General features: G+C 48.2%; 1 protein-coding gene across 1 annotated transcript in view; it reads right to left on the bottom strand.

The window, feature by feature from the left end:
* Positions 1-17,410, bottom strand: part of SINHCAF (SIN3-HDAC complex associated factor) — a 167,095-nt gene extending 149,685 nt beyond the window's left edge. The window contains exon 1 of the mRNA XM_085650546.1: positions 17,282-17,410. The gene's annotated coding sequence lies outside the window, so the exon portion shown is untranslated. The remainder of the gene's footprint in view (positions 1-17,281) is intronic.
* Between the last annotated feature and the right edge of the window lie 2,533 nt (positions 17,411-19,943).

Below are 19,943 nucleotides of genomic sequence, written 5' to 3' on the forward strand. Positions count from 1 at the left end.
AACCATGGCCTCACCTTTCACTGATGGAGGACTAGCATCTGTTGAAGAGGGTGAACACTTTCTTCTGCATGCGGTGTAGTGCAACACTACATGCGCCTCCAGGTGGATACAAGAGATGCACTGACTGTACACCATCTATATGTGGAGCAGAGTGAAGTGTGCCTCTTAATTGCGTTTTTGCGCCCGCATCTGTAACATGTTGCAATCACAAAGTTAATGTGTTTCCTCTTTTGCATGAGGCCATGCCCCCATCATTCAAATCAGGGAATCCCCAATTGTGATTGAGAATCCTTTTTTTTTTAATAGTAGAAAGCAAGTATCTCTAGACACTTGTATGATACTAAAGTGCCCTACGAGTGGAAGAAGAGAGTTCAAATGCCTGTTGACTCTCAGGGCACATTTATAATTTGGCCCTAGCTGCCTTCACACAGAGTGAAGATTGCTGTTTCAGTGGAGCACAGTGACGTCACTAGTTGCCTGTAATAAAGTACTACAAGGAACTAGGTGTGTCATTTCATTACAGTTGCATTTAGATGTCAAAAAAAGCCTAAAATAAGACATTTAATAATAGGAGGTTGTGAGTTCGTAAAGCTACCGCAACAAATGTTTTAAGTATGCAAAGTAGCAATCCAGTTGTACTCAAGATCTATGCCCTTTTGCCCGACGTCGTATGTGCAGAAATCTCTGCACACTGAGGTAGATGTTATTTGTAGTAAATGTGGGAGGGTAAAGGGGGAGTGGTTGGAAAATGAGGAATATTTACTATTAAATAGATAGGCTTAATGGAAATATAAGGAGTGATTTTTGGAGACTTCCAAAATTAAAACACACCCATAAAAGAGTAAGACCATATCTATTAACAAACGTTATACCTACATCAACTATACTACTGCTACTGACCAAACGGGCTCAAATCTACTCCTGGCATGCCCTGGGGGAAGTAACATCGCACATGGTCAATCACTGGTGCTGAAATACACTCTCATTAAAAGCAGTGGAGGCAAGGAATAACCACATCAAAAAATAGAAAAGTATGTGGAATGTCTAAAAATTCTTTTTTACTACATTAGATATTTATAGTTAATACATTTAAAATTAAAAACTTCTGCAAGTGGGAAGTTAATAGTGAGGACTATGTCATGCCCATCAACAGGTGGATTTCATTACAACATAAAGTAAATGACACAGAGCCTTACCCATGTGAGAAAACAAGACACAGAAAATAAATATGTGAGCTACCATGTCTGTTAATTTCTTTCTAGACTTACCTCACATTTTGAGGGGCAATTGTTTTGTGGAGGGAAGACGGGATATACAGGAGTAGAGAGAGTGATTTACAGGCACAGGATGTTCATAGAAGTAGTCATTGCTAGATACCACTCTCACCTGATGTGATCTTTGACATGGTTGCTGACCACAAGCAAGAGTAGACCACAAGCATGCTCCCAGGCCATTACAGCACTTGTCAAAATAATGAATGTACTCGACTATCTGAGATAAGGAGGGGGAAAAACAGATCCCAGTCCCTAAGTGACCGTATTATTGAGTATAGTATTAGTTGGGTGTTTGTCCTCAAACAGTGGGCGAACCCCCGTCCCACTGATAGAGATAATGTTTTAAAAGGGTGTTTAGGACAAAAGTTGATTTCTTGTAGATAGTTGTGGAGAAAAATTCCAAAGTCAGCAGTTGCAATTTTAGCATAAGAGAAGTTTTTAATTGCAGTTGCATGAGGTATTTGTTACTTTTTTTTGTGAGCAAGCAACAAGAGAAGTGCAGCCAACACGTGTTTCACCCCATTTAGTTGGCCATCCGGCCTGGGGCTTCCTCAGTCCGTAAGTAATTTGGGTGGACTCTTGGGTCCTTTTAGGTTGAAAGTATAATAAGAAATGGTCCTCGGTCATCTATAGAGGCGTGTCGCCTATGCGGTCAGGTCCCGGTCGGTCGGTTTGAGCCCTATCTGGCCCGTAGATTTTTCCAAGGGGTCAGTGAAGACACTGTGACCATCTCAAAGGCAGACTAATCATCATGCATGCACTAGGTACAGAGATCCATCACCAGATGAATACACCAGTTTGTTGCCCAGCCACATGTGGAAGTTCCCCTTCTCCAGTTGGTTCTAACAAAGCACTAGATATGGTGACTGTATGTGAAAGAGGTAGAGTGTGCTGAGAAAAATTCTAACAGTTTGCTTTCTGGAAGGGGCTGTTAGAGGTTGTCCATGAGAGGCATGTGTGTGTGTGATGTCTGCCTATATGTGAAGGGGTTGGGGAGGACATAGTGGCATGAGTGCTAATACAAGAGAGTGACATGGTCAAACAAGGGGGTCCCCTGGAACAGGCAGGTCATATTTCGGGTCAGGGTGCATTATGCTGAGAACATTCTCCTTTTTGTGAGCAAGCAACAAGAGAAGTGCAGCCAACACGTGTTTCACCCCATTTAGTTGGCCATCCGGCCTGGGGCTTCCTCAGTCCGTAAGTAATTTGGGTGGACTCTTGGGTCCTTTTAGGTTCAAAGTATAATAAGAAATGGTCCTCGGTCATCTATAGAGGCGTGTCGCCTATGCGGTCAGGTCCCGGTCGGTCGGTTTGAGCCCTATCTGGCCCGTAGATTTTTCCAAGGGGTCAGTGAAGACACTGTGACCATCTCAAAGGCAGACTAATCATCATGCATGCACTAGGTACAGAGATCCATCACCAGATAAATACACCAGTTTGTTGCCCAGCCACATGTGGAAGTTCCCCTTCTCCAGTTGGTTCTAACAAAGCACTAGATATGGTGACTGTATGTGAAAGAGGTAGAGTGTGCTGAGAAAAATTCTAACAGTTTGCTTTCTGGAAGGGGCTGTTAGAGGTTGTCCATGAGAGGCATGTGTGTGTGTGATGTCTGCCTATATGTGAAGGGGTTGGGGAGGACATAGTGGCATGAGTGCTAATACAAGAGAGTGACATGGTCAAACAAGGGGGTCCCCTGGAACAGGCAGGTCATATTTCGGGTCAGGGTGCATTATGCTGAGAACATGCTCCTCGAAGGGAATGAGATAGAAACGTGCTAGGTCACACTGACAAAGAGCATTTGTCACCTGTATCCTGGAGAAGATGTCCTTCAGCTATTTCCTCTCATACTGCCATTTTTCTTGAGGTCCACTACATGGGATGCCTCTACCACCATTACATTGACATAGTCTGACAACTATTGCCATAGAACCACCTTTCTGTTCCACAGAGGAGTTATGGAGGAAGCTCAAGTGTTACCAAGTAATGTCAAGTAATAAGATAACTACATGGTCAATCTACTCAGCGAAGTTGCTCTTCCCTTGAATGAGACTGCCTGCATCTTGGGATTTGTAGGTACTGTGTGGGTCCTGTTAGTGAGCAAGTCCTTTGGGAAGAAGGCAGAGGCTAGACAAGGGGTGTATTTATATGACTGCAAGTTTACTGTATGTCAGGTGTGTGAGATCGAGGCCATGTGTTTGGTTTTTCCCTACTCCCTATCATTCAAAGTTTTCCACTTCAGTGGAAGAGTTCTCCACCACCAGGTCAGAGAACTCCCCCAAACGGCATACAGTAGAAATCCAACTGTAACTTTACAGTCATAACATCCGTCGTAGTAGGATCAATCCCCTTGTGCAAGGGGGAGGAGACTCATTTCGTACTACTAGGCAGAGATTTCTGTTCCAAATTAGAGAATACCATGCAGGCATAGACAAAAATCTACATGTGCAGAGATCGTTGCATGGAGATTTCCCTTAGTGAATCAGGCACATTTCTTAATGTTACATTCTGAAGTGCTGCATTGCCATGCAAGAATATGAAATATGCTGTAATGTTTTACTGAGAAGTGCCAGTACTATCCACTCGCGCTTGCAGTACTTTCTAAGTAAAAACATATCTGTTCTGCTGAAAACATTTGGTACTGCCCCACTAGTGGTAAAGCCAATATTAATCAAATAGCAGCCTCAGTATGAACTGGCAATACTATCACTTTAAAGGAGAGCTGTGCAGTTGAGAAGGGATGGTGCTAGCTCATTCACAAATATAACAAGCATTCGCAATGCAATAGGTCTTGCATTAGTGAAAGTTTTTAGCTATTGGTGTTGCTAATAATAATGCAAAGCAAATAGCTCAAACTTTCATGTAATGTAAGAGCTATTGCATTATAAATAAATTACGGCACTCGCACTGTAGCTTCAAAATTCTTAAGATAAACTACAAGTGCAGCGCTTGCTTCAAAAGTAAAGAAATAGAACAAAATGGCAGCTGCACGCTTTTTTTCTATTTATTTACTTTTGTTACAATGGCGGCACCTGCGCTTCAGCTTTACACATTTCAAGCTAAAGCGCATGTGCCGCAATTGCTTCAAAAGTAAAGAAATAGAAAAAAATTCACTTTTTTTCTATTTCCTTACTTTACAAGCAATCATGGCACACGCGCTTTAGCTTATGATGTTTAAAGCTAAAGCGTGGATGCTGCCATTTTATCAAAAGTAAATAAACAAAAAAAAGGCATGCAGCCACGTTCGGCGCTGCAAATAATAAAAGATAGTTGCAGCGCCAGTATGTTAGCCAAGGCGTGCCGCGCTGGGTCCATTCTAAATAAAATTTAAAAAGCGTTGCGGGAGAGAGTGTCCTGCCTGTAACAGCATGCAGGAGAAAGCCATGTAAGAAAATAGAGCTCAGAGGCTGTAATTAAAACATACTGAGTAACAACATATGGAACAGGGGATGTCTTCATGGGAGGTTACAAAAAAAGAAAAGGCAGTACTAAGGAGGGACTATCACGTCTACTGACCAATTAAAAGACACCATTTACAAAGGACAGTGACAGGAACCAATTAAAAAGAAGGGGACGAAAGTGGGTGGAGCTTCATGCCCATATCCTGAATACAGCATGTCTCGAAAAGACAGTGCAAGTGCAGCCTAGGCGGGACCTAAAAATGTACTGATATGTTCAATACAGTGACATTAAAAGTATTGCAATTAATTTTAAAAGTTTGTGTATTGTTCCATGAGAATTGCAGCACGTGTGAAGAGACATGTCTGTGTTACTTCATTAAATGTGTAGCAGACTGCTGTGGAGAGCCAGTACTGTTAGAAAACCTTCTGAAATGTGTCGGCATCATTCCATCAAACAAATTGGCAGCCCCAGTGCCAAAAATTAGTGGGATTCAGCAACTATTATTTTGCCGTATTAGGATCAGCATTGGCCCCAGTGAAATATGCTACATTTATCCCTGCGTAACTTACCAACACTGGGACACATTCAACAGCACTCGCACGTGGTCTACAGTCTGTTCGGAGAAGGAACCTGCAAGAAGTGAGGGGGCTTTCTTATTTTCACTTCTAGTTAGACCCAAAACAAAGGCCTCATTGAAAAGGTCATCAGCCCTCCTTTTGTTCGCGTACCATCCTGGCTGCAAGCTATCTAAATGCCAATGCTTAAGAAACACTGAAGACAGCTGGAAAGGTAGTGGCCCTGCTCGTAAGAACCTGCTGACAGAAGCACCTGCAAGGGTGTGCTCAGATCCTATCACCACGAGCTAATAAGAGGCCAGGAAGATGGCCTTGTCCCAGAGAATCGAAGCCAGCAACAACTCAAAGGAGCTTTTCACGATCATGAAATAATTCACTCACCCCAAAGCCACATCCAACTCCATCATTCCATCGCAGGACCTTGGCAATCAACTATCAGACTTCTTCCAGGACAAAATCTCCAACATATACACGAACTTCAACCATCCACCTCCTTCCACAACCCTCCTGCCTGACACACAGGCCATCTCCTCAGGAGCACCAAACCTCTCCAACTGGACCCCACTGACCACCGAACAAGCCACAACGTTCATGACATCCACTCACTCAGAGGCCCCCACGGATCCATGCCTGCACCACCTCTTCAACCTCAGCAGCATCACGCTGTGCCTAGCACTACAGTCCATCATCAACACATCCATCACTACAACCACATTCCTGGATGCTTGAAAACACACCGAGGTTACTCCCTCTTCAAGAAGCCATCAGCAGATCCAGAAGTCCTTAGCAGCCACCGACCTATATCTCTGCTTCCCTTTCCTGGAAAAGCCAACAACAGCCAGATTTCTTGCTTCATCGAACTGCACAAACTCCTTTGATGACTCACAATCGGGATTTCGCAGCAACCATAGCAATGTGATGGGCCTCATCGTTGCAACGGATGACATTCGCACCATCATGGACCGAGGACACTCAGCAGCTCTAATTCTGCCCAACCTCTCTGCAGCTTTTGACACGGTCTCCCACCACACACTCATCACTAGACTCCACGACGCATGAATCCAAGGACCAGCCCTCCAATGTATGTACTTCTTCCTGTCTGGAAGAACACAACGCCTCAGGCTGCCAGCTTTCACCTCCAAACCCAGAGATGTCATCTATGGAGTCCCACAAGGGTTATCCCTCAGTCCCAACCTCTTTAACAGCTCCCATGCGACCCTGGCGAATATCATCCACTCCCATGGACTCAGCATCATCTCATACACCGATGACACTAAACTCATCCTGTACCTCTCAGATGACCCCATCAACGCCAAAAACAATTTCAAACGCTTTATGACAGAAGTCTAAACTCATCCTGTACCTCTCAGATGACCCCATCAACGCCAAAAACAATTTCAAACGCTTTATGACAGAAGTCGCTATATGGATGCACACCACCTGCCTGAAACTCAATGCTGAGAAAACATAAATCCTGATTTTCAAGACCCAAGAACTCCCCCTCGTGGCCCACCGAACTGGGACCCACCCTGACCCCCACCAACCGGGCTTGTAAGCTGGGTATTATCCTAGACACCAAACTCTCCATGAGTTCCCAAATCAACGCTGCCACATTCTCCTGCTTCAACATTTTCCTCATGCTAAAGAAAATCTTCAAATGGCTTCGCCTGCAAACCAGAAATACTGTCACCCAGGCCCTGATCACAAACAGTTTGGGCTATGGCAACGCGCTCTATTATGGAATACCCACCCACCTTGCACACTAGCTCCAAACCATCCAAAACGCCAGCGCAAGACTTGTTCTCAACCTTACCCGCCACACCATCACGTCTCACCTAAGAGAACTCCACTGGCTCCCCATCCAGATACGCTGCCACTTCAAGATACTCACCCTCGCCTACAAAGTGATACACCAGAATGGAACCGCTATTTGGGCTTCTACCAGCCAACACGCAACCTCTGATCGGCATCGCGGTCACTCACACACATTCCCTCAATTCGCAGAGCAGGGAAGAAGGTCGATCATTCTCCTACCTGGCAGCAAAGACCTGGAACACCCTTCTCCAGGATATCAGGACAGCCACTTTGCTCCCAACATTCTGCAAGAAACTGAAAACCTGGCTCTTTGTCTGATGCTCCTGACCCTCAAAACCTACTCAGCGCCTTGAGACCCACACATGTGATTAGCTCGAGCTTTACAATTTTCTTTGACATTCCAATGCAATGGATTGAAGCAAAAACACAGGGCTTGTTATCGTTAAACAAGTACTTAAGAAAAACTATGATTTGGAGGCAGGTTTTTGGCTTTGTTCAAACCCTGCATGTGACCCACTGTGCCCTCACAGTCGGTCGCTCCTTACCTCTGCTCCGCTCTGACGCCGCCTGCTGCCTGCTGCCTGCCGCCGCCTGCTGCCTGCTGCCGCTGCCTCTCTCCCTCAGGTGGGGAACACCTCCTGCTCCCCGCCGGACGCTAAGCTCCTTGGCGCCTTTTCCCGCCGCCGCTGCCCCTGGTGAGTCGCTCCTCCCGCCGCTGACCCCAGACCCGCCTCCCCTCGCCTCCCATTGGTCGCCCAGCCTCCCGCCTCCCAGCCGACCCTCCCATCCGGCTACCTACTTAAGGGGACCACGGGGGACCGGTCAGTGTGACCCACTGTGCCCTCACAGTCGGTCGCTCCTTACCTCTGCTCCGCTCTGACGCCGCCTGCTGCCTGCCGCCGCCTGCTACCTGCTGCCGCTGCCTCTCTCCCTCAGGTGGGGAACACCTCCTGCTCCCCGCCGGACGCTAAGCTCCTTGGCGCCTTTTCCCGCCGCCGCTGCCCCTGGTGAGTCGCTCCTCCCGCCGCTGACCCCAGACCCGCCTCCCCTCGCCTCCCATTGGTCGCCCAGCCTCCCGCCTCCCAGCCGACCCTCCCACCCGGCTACCTACTTATGACGCCCTCTCAGCGACCGCGCAGCGGACGCGCGCAGCGGGAGCGCCGACTGAGCGCCGAAGGTGCGCCAAAGGTAAGCCCGTCTGCGCCTGTCCGCGCCTGGACCGCGCCCAGCGTCAGACCCCCTGGCCCCCGCGCCCGCCAGCCCCCCCCGCAGGACCTACGATGCCGCCACACTCATCGCACTCAACACCGCCCGAGCCCCCGGGTCCTACCGAGCATCCCCGCGACGCACCCATGGACCCTTCGCCTGCCGATCCTGCAACTTCTCCTGCCTCCGACCCGGCACCGCACCCATCAGGTCGAACAACAGCAACCACCTCAAGTGCATCCTGCTCAACACCCGCTCCGTCCACAGACACGCCGTGGAACTCTGGAACCTCCTCGACACAGCATCTCCAGACGTCGCCTTCCTCACGGAAACCTGGATGAACGACTCCTCAGCCCCCGACATCGCCATAGCCATCCCGGACGGCTACAAGATCATCAGGAAGGATCGCGTCAACCAGACCGGAGGAGGTATCGCCATCGTACACAAGAGCACCATTCGCATCTCGACTGACTCCATCGACGTATTCAACGCCGCCGAATACCTGCACTTCCAGATCCACACCGACCCCAAGACTACCCTCAGAGGCACCCTCATCTACAGACCCCCGGGACCACGCGCACAATTCTGCGAGGATATCACGGACTTCATCAGCCCTCACGCCCTCCCCTCCGCCGACTACATCCTCCTCGGGGACCTCAACTTCCACAACACCACCGCCCTGCTGGACAACCTCGCCAACCTCGGACTCCAGCAACTGGTCAACACCCCCACCCACTACGCCGGCCACACGCTCGACCCCCTCTTCTCATCCAGCAAACACGTCACCTTCAGCCACTCCACCGGACTTCACTGGACTGACCACAGCTGCGTCCACTTCAGCTTCAGAAAGAACACGGTCCACCATCACCCGAAGCAGGTTCCCCACAGAAACTGGAGCAAGATCACCGCCGACCAGCTCGCCACCTCCCTCAGCCAGAGCCCACCTGTCAGGACTACGGACCCTAACACAGCAGCCCTCGACCTCACGCAGTGGCTGACCTCCTGTGCCGACGACCTCGCCCCACTGAAGAACCCACTCACCAGGCCCAGAAGCAAGAAGGCCCCCTGGTTCACCGATGAACTTAAGGACTCCAAGAAGGCCTGCCGCACCTTCGAGAAGGCCTGGCTCCTCAACAAGACCGCCGACAACATGACCGCACTCAAACTCGCCACTCGCAGACATCACCAGCTCATCCGCACCACCAAGAAGAAATCTCTGAAGGAACGACTAGACAAGAACGCCCATGACAGCAAGGAGCTCTTCAACATCGTCAAGGAGTTCTCCAACCCCAGCACCGGCAACAACGACATCACTCCCTCACAGGACATCTGCGACTCCCTCGCCTCGTACTTCCACCGCAAGATCGCCGACATCCACAACAGCTTCGGCATTCCACCCCCGCACCCATCGGTCGAACCTACGCACCCCGCCGCCACCCTCCAGACATGGACCGAGGTGACCCCCGAAGACACGTCACGCATGATGAACACCATCCACTCCGGATCTCCGACCGACCCGTGCCCCCATCATGTCTTCAACAAGGCCGCCTCTACCATCGCACCCCACCTCCGAGACATCATCAACACCTCCTTCAACACAGCCACCTTCCCGGAGAGCTGGAAGCACGCCGAGCTCAGCGCTCTGCTGAAGAAACCAACAGCGGACCCGACCGACCTCAAGAACTTCCGCCCCATCTCGCTCCTTCCTTTCCCTGCCAAAGTAATCGAGAAGGTCGTCAACAAGCAACTGGCAGCCTTCCTCGAGACGAACGGATCCCTCGACCCATCGCAGTCCGGATTCAGAGCCAACCACAGCACCGAAACCGCCCTCATCGCAGCCACCGACGACATCCGAGCCCTGCTCGACAAGGATGAAACAGCGGCACTCATCCTCCTAGACCTCTCCGCAGCATTTGACACTGTCTGCCACCGCACACTAGTCCAACGCCTCAACGACACCGGCATCCAAGGGAAGGCTCTGGAATGGATCATCTCATACCTCTCCGGCAGAACACAGAGAGTACGCCTCCCTCCGTTCCGCTCCGAGGCCACCGAAGTCATCTGCGGCGTCCCGCAAGGATCGTCGCTCAGCCCCACTCTCTTCAACATCTACATGAAACCCCTCGCTGCCATCGCACGCCAACACAACCTCAACATCATTTCCTACACCGATGACACCCAGCTGATTCTCTCCCTCTCCAGAGACCCCGACACCGCCAAAGCCAGCCTACACGAAGGGATGACAGACGTCGCTGAATGGATGAACATCAGCCGCCTGAAATTGAACACGGACAAGACAGAAGTCCTCATCCTGGGACCATCGCCCTCCGCATGGGACGACTCCTGGTGGCCTCCGGCACTAGGCACCGCACCCAAACCAACGGACCACGCACGCAACTTGGGCGTCATCCTGGACTCCTCCCTATCGATGGCCAGACAAGTCAACGCCGTCTCCTCAGCTTGCTTCCACAACCTCCGCATGCTCCGGAAGATCTTCCGATGGATCCCGAGACCAGGAAGACGGTCACCCAGGCTCTCGTCACCAGCAGACTAAACTACGGAAACACCCTCTACGCCGGTACAACAGCCAAGCTTCAGAAAAGACTTCAGCGTATCCAGAACGCCTCCGCCCGTCTCATCCTGGACGTTCCCCGACGCAGCCACATCTCGTGCCACCTGAGAGACCTGCACTGGCTCCCTGTCAACAAGAGGATCACGTTCAGACTCCTCACCCACGCACACAAATCCCTCCACGACTTGGGCTCAGGGTACCTCAACGACCGCCTCACCTTCTACACGCCCACCCGCCAGCTACGTTCCGCGAACCTCGCCCTCGCCGTCGTCCCTCGCATCCAGAGAGCCACCGCCGGAGGAAGATCCTTCTCCTACCTGGCGGCTAAGACTTGGAACTCCCTACCCGTCCACCTGCGGCTGACCCAGGACCACCTGGCCTTCAGGAAACAGCTCAAGACCTGGCTGTTCGAGCAGTAGCAGACCCCCTTCCCCAAGCGCCTTGAGACCCTTCCGGGTGAGTAGTGCGCGATATAAATTCCATGATTGATTGATTGATTGATGTAAGAAATGTGTATGTGTTGTAAGAATGTCAAATGTATAACTACAGGAATAATGATTTAAATAGCACATAAAACAAGCATTTGCAATGCAATAGGTCTCGCAATTATAAGAGTTTGAGCTATTGGCATTGTAAAATTACAATTCCTTTTATTTATGTTTTGGTCTTAAAACAAACAAAAGGCATTGTCATTTACAATGTCAGTAGCATAAACTCGCATAAAAGCAGTGTGGGGAGTGCAGCAGTGTGCGGCGTGCAGCATTGTGCGGCGTGCAGCAGATGTGGGCAGTGTGCAGCAGTGTGCGGCGTGCAGCAGTGTGCGGCGGGCAGCAGTGTGCGGCGGGCAGCAGTGTGTGGCGGGCAGCGTCATGCAGCAGTGTGTGGCTTGCAGCAGTGTGTGGCGTGCTGCAGTGTGTGGCGTGCTGCAGTGTGTGGCGTGCAGCAGTGTGCGGCGTGCAGCAGTGTGCGGCGTGCAGCAGTGTGCGGCGTGCAGCAGTGTGCGGCGTGCAGCAGTGTGAGACGTGCAGCATTGTGCGGCGTGCAGCAGTGTGAGACGTGCAGCAGTGTGAGACGTGCAGCGGCATGCAGCAGTGTGCGGCGTGCAGCAGTGTGCGGCGTGCAGCAGTGTGAGACGTGCAGCAGTGTGAGACGTGCAGCGGCATGCAGCAGTGTGTGGCGTGCAGCAGTGTGTGGCGTGCTGCAGTGTGTGGCCTGCAGCAGTGTTTCGTGTAGCAGTGTGCGGTGTGCAGCATTGTGCGGCATGCAGCAGTGTGCGGCGTGCAGCAGTGTGTGGCGTGCAGCAGTGTGTGGTGTGCAGCGGCATGCAGCAGTGTGTGGCGTGCAGAAGTGTGTGGCGTGCATCAGTGTGTGGCGTGCAGCAGTGTGTGGCGTGCAGCAGTGTGTGGCGTGCAGCAGTGTGTGGCGTGCAGCGGCATGCAGCAGTGTGTGGCGTGCAGCAGTGTGTGGCATGCAGCAGTGTGTGGCATGCAGCAGTGTGTGGCATGTAGCAGTGTCACGGTTGCAGCAGTGTGCGGCGTGCAGCAGTATGTGGCATGCAGCAGTGTGTGGCGTGCAGCAGTGTGTGGCGTGCAGCAGTGTGTGGCGTGCAGCAGTGTGTGGTGGCATGCAGCAGTGTGTGGCGGCATGCAGCAGTGTGTGGCGGCATGCAGCAGTGTGTGGCGGCATGCAGCAGTGTGTGGCGGCATGCAGCAGTGTGTGGCATGCAGCAGTGTGTGGCGTGCAGCAGTGTGTGGCGTGCAGCAGTGTGTGGCGTGCAGCAGTGTGTGGCGTGTAGCAGTGTTACGCGTGCATCAGTGTGTGGCGTGCAGCAGTGTGTGGTGTGCAGCGGCATGCAGCAGTGTGTGGCGTGCATCAGTGTGTGGCATGTAGCAGTTTTGGCCTTTAAACAACATGTCCTCCCCATTTGTAGGGTTTCTGTGCTCTGTGTTAGGCAGGCTAACCATTCAAACCTGCTCTGTAAAGCTTCAACATGATAAAAGCCCCGGCACCTCTTTGGTTACAAATTAAGCACTAGGAAAGTGGCTGTAGCCAAGACACTATTGAATTTTAGTTTATATGCTCTGTGTTACGCAAACTAAATAAAGACATATACAGTGTAAAGCTGCTGCCTCATCAAAACACCGGCACTTCCTTTGTTACAAATTAAGCACTAGGAGGGTGGCTGTAGCTACGTGTTTGCAGCTACACACAAATAAAAATAATAACGTAGCTCCACTTTAGGTCATATTTATGTTTGTGTCTATAGAAATATCAACTAATTTGTCCACAATCACAGGCTATTAAGCATATTCAGACATTAAAACCTGGTTTCAAAACTCGTAGGTTAGCAGTAGTGGACTTTAAAGAACATCCCCTCCCCATTTTTCCGGTTTGTGTGCTCTGTGTAAGGCAGGCTAAACAAAACAACATGCTGTGTAAAGTTGCCACATAATCAGAGCCCCGGCACCTCCTCTGTTACAAATTAAGCACTGGGAAAGTGGCTGTAGCCAAGCCACTATTAAATTACAGTTTATGTCCTCTGTGTTACGCACAATAAAAAAAAAGTATGGCGTGCAGCAGTGTGTGGCGTGCATCAGTGTGTGGCATGTAGCAGTGTCACGGTTGCAGCAGTGTGCGGTGTGCAGCAGTGTGTGGCGTGCAGCAGTGTGTGGCGTGCAGCAGAGTGTGGCGTGCAGCAGTGTGTGGCGGCATGCAGCAGTGTGTGGCGTGCAGCAGTGTGTGGCGTGCAGCAGTGTGTGGCATGCAGTAGTGTGTGTCGTGCAGCAGTGTGTGGCGTGCAGCAGTGTTACGCGTGCAGCAGTGTGTGGTTTGCAGCAGTGTGTGGCGTGCAGCAGTGTGTGGTGTGCAGCGGCATGCAACAGTGTGTGGCGTGCAGCAGTGTGTGGCGTGCATCAGTGTGTGGCATGTAGCAGTTTTGGCCTTTAAACAACATGTCCTCCCCATTTGTAGGGTTTCTGTGCTCTGTGTTAGGCAGGCTAACCATTCAAACATGCTCTGTAAAGATTCAACATGATAAAAGCCCCGGCACCTCTTTGGTTACAAATTAAGCACTAGGAAAGTGGCTGTAGCCAAGACACTATTGAATTTTAGTTTATATGCTCTGTGTTACGCAAACTAAATAAAGACATATACAGTGTAAAGCTGCTGCCTCATCAAAACACCGGCACTTCCTTTGTTACAAATTAAGCACTAGGAGGGTGGCTGTAGCTACGTGTTTGCAGCTACACACAAATAAAATAATAACGTAGCTCCACTTTAGGTCATATTTATGTTTGTGTCTATAGAAATATCAACTAATTTGTCCACAATCACAGGCTATTAAGCATATTCAGACATTAAAACCTGGTTTCAAAACTCGTAAGTTAGCAGTAGTGGCCTTTAAAGAACATCCCCTCCCCATTTTTCCGGTTTGTGTGCTCTGTGTTAGGCAGGCTAAACAAAACAACATGCTGTGTAAAGTTGCCACCTAATCAGAGCCCCGGCACCTCTTCTGTTACAAATTAAGCACTGGGAAAGTGGCTGTAGCCAAGCCACTATTAAATTTCAGTTGATGTCCTCTGTGTTACGCAAAATAAAAAAAAAGTATAAAGTGTAAAGCTTCTGCCTCATTAAAACACCAGCACTTATTTGTTACAAATTAAGCACTAGGTGGGCGGCTGTAGCTACGTGTTTACAGCTACACACAACAAGTAACATGATACCTACAACAAGTTAGGACTATTGGCTTTGTCAATCGTTGTTAGTTGCATAAGATAAATTAGCAGTAACTGTGGCTTGTATATAATATTGAAAAAGCATCCACTTGAAGCCCTAGTGACACCACGACAATGTTACTGCTCCTGAGTTACAAAAAGAGGCACAAGAATCCAGAGCAGACATGGCGAGTAAGTTGGCTGAAGAGGTGGGGGTGGCAAATGGTGTTCACGGGCGCTTTGATGTCCTCAGTGGCCGCGCGGCTCACTGAAAACATCAAAGCGCCCTCGAAATGTAAGTGATCGCAATCGCGATCACACTTCAAAGCGCGGCTGTGTGACAGGCGAAAGTGAAAGACAACGAGTGCTTTCAGGCTGCCAAATGGTGCGCGTGCCCGGCACACATGCACAGTAGTTGGCGGCCTGAAAGCACTCGTTTGCACTTCCAAAAGTGCTTACTATAAGTCTCGCCAGAGCAGCGCTAAAGCGCTGTCTCAGGCGAGACCTAAAAACCACTCCTTTTTTGTAGGACTACTCGTTCAATGTACAGTGTCAGAGAGCTTTTTTCAAAGTCAAAGTTTTATTTCATTAAATTATCTACTGAGAACAACAAATGTCCAGTCAAAATACGTGTTATATTAATTTAAAACATTCAATACAAATTTTACTAAGTTTTTTAAAATCTAAACAGGTTATGACACACGAGTTCATTTGGAGGAAATTTAAAAAGCGAAATCAGACTTTGCACACTTCCACTATTGTATCTGATTTGGTTTGTTTTTAAGTAGCGCCTTCTAGCCTTGACTAGTTTCAAATTCGGGCATATCGACACTACGTGCTACAGATCTTGCACTCCACCATTGCAAAGTTTGCAAATACTGGTTGTATTTTCGTTGTCTGTCCATTTAGAGGTGAGTGAATTTAAAGGGAGTAACCCAAGCCACAGTAAGATTATACAACGCCGAATTCCATGCTTTAAGGTAAAATGAATATAGTGTTGGACCTGTTTGTATACAATCGATTCTGCATAAAGTTCGTAATGGTGCAATTTGGAGCAGTGCAGAGTGTCCAATTCGAAGCTGATCCTCTGCGCCAGATGTTTCAGGAAGAGCTTTGTATCACACACAAACACAAATTATACAGAGATAATAAACCAAGTACGTATGTAAATCGATTTTCAGTAAATGCTACATAAGACAATAAGTATTACTGGTAGGGAATATACATTAAGCGTGCATGGTCTGGAGGAACACAATCTCAAGATGTAAAACATAATGTAGTGGTTGGGGGATCGGGGAGGATGCACTCATCTTACTGTTATTATCCCCTGTAAACTTCCGGCCCACAAAGATCTGTTCAGTAGTGTTTTTCCTTAACTGTGCAATATATTTTAAAAATGCAACATCGTTGTTAACAATTAAGTAAGCGAAGTCAGATTTGCTGTCACATTTGTCCTTGTTGCCAATTTCTTTGCAGTTAGAAAAAAATTATAAGTTGGGGAGGTGGGGGACTAGGGTAACAGCACTTCCAATGATATATTCTTCTTTTTCTTATGTTGTCATTTCATTCAAAACCTAGTAAAAGCGTTATTAAAAAAAATAATGTATAAGTTGCCTCATAGACTCCGCCCCGCGCGGGCCCACTCCCTATCCACTGCTAGAACCTCGATCCCCAATTAATGGGTACCCAGAGCACACATTTAACATTTCCAGCGCAGAACAGCTCTACTGGGCATACCGTTTCTGTCCTGCTAACAGGAGGACCAGCCACTAGCACCAGCACTGTCCTAAATTTAAAGCGAGACTAAGGAGAAGCGTCAGCGCTCACTCAGACATGCCGAGGAGTAGCGCTATCCTCCCCACGAAAGATAAACTAGTCATGATACTGCCTTATTCGATGCAGCAATTGGCTATTCATGCGGACACTGGTTCCTGAAACACCTTTCGTATATTATTACTTCTTCAGACAAGATGACGAGCTTCACGAAGAGGCACCCAGTTGCCTGAATCTTACGGTAATTAACTCCCTCTGTGCGCACTATGTATACCTTAATATCTGCAGCTACATTTGTAAGTACGCAGCACACAAAGTTCACCTCAAACATTCCACTAAAAACTCCACATCCAAAGCTAGATGCCCCGGTGCTGCGTACATCGCCAATGTCTCTATCAGCTACTATAACACTCAGCGACGCGGAGACAGAGCAGGGGTGAGCCACGACTCGATCTTTACTGCGGAGCTTGCCAAAGAACTGGCGTCAGAGCAAAATATGTGTATTAGTAATAAATAACAAACAGGCGTCACTGTAAAGTGGGTACATTTTAATGATAGGCGGAAATGCACAAGACTATACGTGCAAGGTGTTTTTGTGCGGCACTGGCCAACTCAGACCCCGCCAGGAAGATATTGTGTTCTTGCCTTCTATGTTTTTCCCTACCCCCCCTTCTTGCCTGCTGTGTTTGAGTCTGTGTCCTGCTATTTTTGTAACGTTCTATTTCGTAACATTTCTCTCATGTAACGTAACTGGTTCTATTGTACAGCGCTCTGACACCTTCGGGCAAAGTCCGCGCTTTATAAAAATGCATTAAATAAAATAAAAGTAAATAAATAAACTATACTCGGTTGCAGCACAGACCGGACTGAACGCAAACTTGAGGGAAGTAACTTGCAGGGGATGAAGAACGCAGAAACGCACTTGTGCAGCTCTGTGGGACGCATATCTCTTACCTTGCGTTGGCACTGGCGCTGATAACTGCTCTACTTACTGCAACACCTGCTGCAGGGAAGAAGCTGCTGCTCACGCCACGCCGCGCAGATGCCCTAGCTTAGAACAGCATCCAAACAATAAACCTAAACGTAGGACAAGCCACATGCTCATGCCGTGCCAACCCTTATCTGTCCCCGTGAGCACACCGCTGTCAGCCATCTTGGAGTACTGGTCGTTCTTATTACAGTCAAAGCTGACACTTAAAACTTCTAGCACACAAAAATGTTACCATTAACGCTTTACTATAATCAACAGACCTGTATACCGCCATCTCTGAATTAACATTAATATTTTAAGCATCTTTTGATTAATGTATGTAACTCTAGAAAACCACTGCTTTTATTATACTTTTTTTATGCTAGATATGCACTCTGTTCAGAGTGGCGCAAGTACGGTTAATAAAGCAGAGGACGCTTCCCCTCATCCGCTTTGCACCTTTTGCTGCACATGTGCGAATCTGGTGCTGTTCCTCGGAAACTTCAATCGAGGTCATTAACGCAATTTTCCTGTGGCGTCACTGCTTCTGCATTCCTGTGGTCTTCATTTAGGGATGAGTGCCACGCGGGAAAGAACGGAGATACAGGGACTGATAGTTGCCATGGTGATGACGTCAAGCAAAACAATCGTGTAGCCTGACAAAGTAGAGGTGAACTTCAACTGCCTTTCAACATCAGCGCTGCTAAAATGTCGAAGTAGCATCAGTGCACACCAACTGGCAAAAGAAAGTCCAGACCAGGAGGGTTATTATTGTGTTTGTCTCTTTTCAAAATCTGTACTTTCCTAAAGCGCTCTTTCACTCCAACGAGGAGACAGATTACGATGTTTAGCAAAAAAAAAAGCACGGACTATCAGTGTTAGAGGTGCATAAACAAGTATGGGAACTTTGATCATTCATACAGTGGGGGTAGTGTTAATGACCGTGAGGGCGGGTCAGACACAGTACAAACTATTCTGTACTATTTTGTCGGCCACTATAACGCACACATATTAAATGAGAAATAATTAAAGTTAAACTAATATGGGGGAAATGCATGGGAAATCTCAGTTGGTTAATGCAACCACTCCAGATGTATTTGTGTGTACAAGGGAAGTCAGTGATTTGAATCCTGGTTAGTGCACTGGGGAACAGTGACTTGTATTTATTGAGTAATGAAGTCCCAGCCCGTGGCAGAGTGCAGTGTTAGCACATTCGTTCAAAATATTTATCACACACAGTGTAAGATAGGTTGTTGCATTTAAAAACGCATTAGAGTATAAACAAGCATTGGCATAGCTTATAGGTCTCGCCTTTGGGACCTTAAAAGTGTTTAGCCATGCAGCACATTATCCTCGGTAGTTCAATTATAGCTTAATTCCTGAATTTGCGTAAGGCTAAATTAAGCCCAAATTGTATCCACTTATTAAAAATAAATAAAAATGCACACTAAATAAGTGCATGCCAAATTGCAGGCACATGACGTGTGAAGCAAAGCAAACAAGTGGCATTTGTTTGCTTAGACGAGCAAAACCACAATCTACCTTAACAACATCAAGTTCCACACGCTGCAAGCCTGTCTATCTACACACATACATCTTCCATTCAGTTGGACGTTTAAGTTTATGCTACTCCTAGAAGCCTAAAGAGGTTGTAGTGCTGGCTCCAGAATGCACTAAACACAACAGGACGTCTGCGCGTGTGTGCGTGCCTGCTTGTGCATGACTAAAATGTAGAACTAAATGGTGGCAACTGACAATGGATGCAGAACAACATGAATGACTGCATCCACTGGAACAGGACTACCATGCACATCCCACAGATCAACAAGACTAAATTACAGGTGTCCAACGTAGTTCTTGGACGGCTGAATACTTTTCAGATTTACAGGATATCTGCATCACCCATTCATTTTTAGGTCTCGCCTGACCCAGCGCATGCGCTGGTTTGGCAAGACTTATTGAGAGGGCTCCAAAAAGTGCTACCAGGCCAGCCTAGAGCTACAGTGCATGTGCGCGGGCGGGCGCGCCGCTCCACACTTTACCGCGATTACTTTAACTTTAGCGGCCGCACGGCCGCTTTGATGTTTGATCGCGATCACTTTCGCGCGGCCGCTTTGCATAGCCAATAGGTCTCGCATTTGGGACCTTATAAGTATTTAGTTATGCAACTGTTGCATGGCTAAACACTTATAAGGTCCCAAAGGCGAGACCTATTGGCTATGCCAATGCTTGTTTACATTTACATTTACTAGATGGTGACTCTTCTTGGAGTGGTAAAGTAAATAAAAAGTACACAAATTCACCTTTTAGAAAGGTGCATCTATTAGAAAATTGCAGCTGTTGGGCCCGTCAAAACAGTTTAAAAAAAACATTTGCAAAGCAATAGGTTTCAGATTTGTTAGAGTTAGAGCTATTGGCATTGTAAATCACAGTGTGTTTTATCTATCTGTTTTAGTATGGAGTGTAGTGGATGTATGAACAGAGACACAGCTGCAGCACTGCCTAGATGACTTAGAATGGGAAATTACCACTGGGATCAGAGAAAGAAGGTAGCAGCATTGTCTAGAGAACTTAGAATCAGCAATTACCAGAACAGTTCATAGAATCCAACATTGTGAAACATTCAAAAGATTGTTGTGAATTCCT

The sequence above is a fragment of the Triturus cristatus genome, chromosome 4_1, assembly GCF_964204655.1.
Source record: "Triturus cristatus chromosome 4_1, aTriCri1.1, whole genome shotgun sequence".
NCBI lineage: Eukaryota > Metazoa > Chordata > Amphibia > Caudata > Salamandridae > Triturus > Triturus cristatus.